The following is a 3,271-nucleotide window of genomic DNA, read 5'->3' as shown; positions in this document are numbered from 1 at the left end:
TACCTGTCCAGGCGCGCTGGGGGCCTCCCTCCCGGTGCTCCGGGCCGTTCTGAACCCACTCGGCCGGCCGGGCCAAGAGGCCAAAGGGAGGCCAGCTCTGCCAGATGAGGTGACCAGAAACCCAAGATGGGCAGCGATATAAATAGACACTTGGCAAATGCTTCCAGTCTAAAAATAGAACTAAGGGGGGCCTGCCTGGGGGAGTCCCTAACTGGCCAGAGGACCAAAGGCGTGGTCCCCAACTGGAGTCGGGGCTGGTCAGGACACGAGGGCCAGGCCGAAGGAGCTCAGCCAAGTGTCCCGGACACAGTGCGTGCTGGCTGTGCATTCAGTTGTTCGTGCGACGCACAGGTCTCACGGAGTCCACCCTCTGGGCCAACCTGGGGCTGGCACTGGGGGCTGGAGTGAGCTGGCCCCCCTGTGCCCTCTCTCGGGGCTCCCACTTCGCATGGGTGGAGAATGGCTGCATGACCACGCTGTCCCTGGCGGACAGGCAGTGTGAGCAGGCACCTGAGGCCACTGGCCAGAGGAGGGCAGTGTGCCCTCACCTGAACCCTGGGCTGAGCTGGTAGGTGCTGGGCCTTGGCACCTCCGGGAAGTGAGAATGGGCGAGGTCAGGAGAAGGCGGGGGCTGGCCTCAGACACAGCAGGACACAGACAGACGGAGAAAGAGGCTGGCCCTCCTCTGTCCACCGCAGCCACAGCCCTGGGGCTGAGCCGGAAGTAGGTCTGCAGGTGCCGCAGTGGCAGGGTGAACCAGACACAGAGATAAGGAAAAGAAGCAAATCGCCAAAAGATAGGAAAGTGGAAACATGCCGGCCTGCTGCAGGAAGACGGTCCGGCCTGGGCTGGCGGCTCTCACTGTCTGTGGTGGCTGCGTCTCTGCCGCCTGGATTTTAAAAAGAACTTGCAGTTATTCCTTTTGTTACAAACTGTGAGATGCATTTAGGGTTGTCAGGTTCCCCCAGGGCGCCCGGACCAGCTTGGCCCTGAGCCCAGCAGGGCCAGCAGCGCCAGCGTCCTCCTTCCTTTCGTTTGGGTCCAGGCTGGAGCTGTTTGTGTGATGTCTGTCTCCCTCTAGAGGACGGCCTGGCCTCCTTGCTGGGGCTGGGTGGGGCGGAACATGTGGCTGAAGGAGGAAGAGGCCTAAAGCATGCCTAACTGCTAACAGTAATGACACTCCCCATCGGGAGAGGTGGTCTCCTGCCATCCATGCAAGACTCAGAGAGGTCACTCCACTGACCCCAGATCACACAGCTGGGGGAGGTGGAGCCAGGAGCCAAACCCAGCTTGGGTATCCCCTCAAACCATGGGAGGCACTCCCCCGCTAAGATCCCAGTCTCCCCAGCTACCAGAGGGCTTTACCATCTACTGAGTCAGGTCAAGCCAGGTGTGAACAGCAGACTCTGCCCAAGGTCCATTCACCTGTGTGTCCATCTATCATCCATCCCTGCATCCATTGATCCATCCATTGATCCACCCACCCCAGCGATCCACCATCCATCCATCCATCCACCCACCCACCTCTCCATCCATCCATCCATCCATCCATCCATCCATCCTTCCATCCTTCCACCCACCCACCCACACACCCACCCACCCACTCATCTGTTCACTGATTTGTTTCATGCACTTATTCACTGAGCCTCCCTGGCTGCTTGCCCTGTGCTGGGTGCTGTGGGCTCAGAGACAAACCTGCTGGACTCTGCCTGCCAGCAGCTCACCGCTGGATGGGGAGACAGTTAGACCTGCACAAACCAGCCTAAAGGGAAAGGCGGCAGGTTTTCCACTCTGCTGTGGAGAAGGGTGTTTGTTTGGGAGACAAAGGGCAGGTGAAACTTGGCTGCAGTGACTAAGAGAACACGCTCTCAAGTGTCAGCTTCTTGGGCTGCCTTTTCTAACGCACCCCCCGCCCCATCCCCACCCAATGCCCCTGTGCCCACCCTACTCTAAGTCTCTCCTCGGTCCTTATCACCGTCCGGCAGACTCTGTATTGTTATTTATTGTGTTGGTGTCTGTCTTCCCACCTGGAACAGAAGATCCATGAGTCAGGGGCATTTGTCTGATGCTGGAAACCGGTCCATCCTTGCTGCTTGACACAGTCGCTGCAGGGAAGAAACATCTGCACAGCATATGTCTCAAGGGACCTGGCGTATATGGCATACTGTTCTTAATATGTTTGCTCCCCTTCTTGGCGCTATGTGTTTTAACCAAGGTCACCTCTCCCCAGGTAGGAATTTTTCCCTGAAGTTAGGGAGGAGATAAAACCCCTTAACTAAGTGCCAGGCGGGTAGTTAATCACTTTAACTACGAACAATCACGCTTAAGCTACATAATCTTTACTCCCTGGAATGGAGATAAGAAACGCCCTAATCTTTGGAATAGAAATGGATAGGATTAAAATCAACTGGTATAAATACAGATGTAAGAAGACAATCATCTCAGAACCTGGCTGGAGAACCCAGACAGAACTTGGCTGGAGATCCTGGCTAGAGATCCTGGCCAGGCTGCTGATCAACTGAACGTTGTCTCCGTGTCATTCCTTCTTCGCCGACTCCGTCCACACCTTTGGGCACCCCTGGACCTGCTGGTGCTGGGCCCCAACAATTTGCCACGATGTACGACGCAGACGAGGATATGCAATATGACGAGCATGATGATGAAATCACCCCAGAGTTGTGGCAAGAAGCATGCTGGATTGTAATCAGTTCCTATTTTGATGAGAAAGGCTTGGTCAGACAACAGCTGGATTCTTTTGATGAGTTTATTCAGATGTCTGTTCAAAGAATTGTGGAAGATGCTCCACCTATAGACCTGCAAGCTGAAGCTCAGCATGCTAGTGGAGAAGTTGAAGAACCGCCAAGATATTCGCTGAAGTTTGAACAAATTTATCTCTCCAAGCCTACTTACTGGGAAAGAGATGGTACTCCTTCACCACTGATGCCAAATGAGGCCAGGTTACGAAATCTCACGTATTCTGCTCCACTTTATGTTGATATCACAAAAACAGTCACCAAAAAAGGCCAAGAACAACTTCAGACTCAGTATCAGAAAACTTGTATAGGAAAAATTCCAATTATGTTGCGTTCAACTTATTGCCTATTGAATGGCTTAACAGATCGTGATCTTTGTGAGTTAAACGAGTGCCCCTTGGATCCTGGTGGCTACTTCATTATTAATGGATCGGAAAAGGTTCTGATTGCGCAAGAAAAAATGGCAACAAACACAGTCTATGTGTTTGCCAAAAAGGATTCTAAATATGCCTACACAG

General features: G+C 53.6%; 1 long non-coding RNA gene across 1 annotated transcript in view; it reads right to left on the bottom strand.

The window, feature by feature from the left end:
• Positions 1-3,271, bottom strand: part of LOC106728093 — an 18,182-nt gene that overhangs the window by 9,165 nt on the left and 5,746 nt on the right. The window contains exon 2 of the long non-coding RNA XR_001364341.1: positions 836-843. This is a non-coding gene — a long non-coding RNA (uncharacterized LOC106728093). The remainder of the gene's footprint in view (positions 1-835; positions 844-3,271) is intronic.

This window comes from Myotis brandtii, unplaced genomic scaffold (genome assembly GCF_000412655.1).
Source record: "Myotis brandtii unplaced genomic scaffold, ASM41265v1 scaffold535, whole genome shotgun sequence".
Lineage (NCBI taxonomy): Eukaryota > Metazoa > Chordata > Mammalia > Chiroptera > Vespertilionidae > Myotis > Myotis brandtii.
This window is presented reverse-complemented; position numbering and strand designations above follow the sequence as displayed.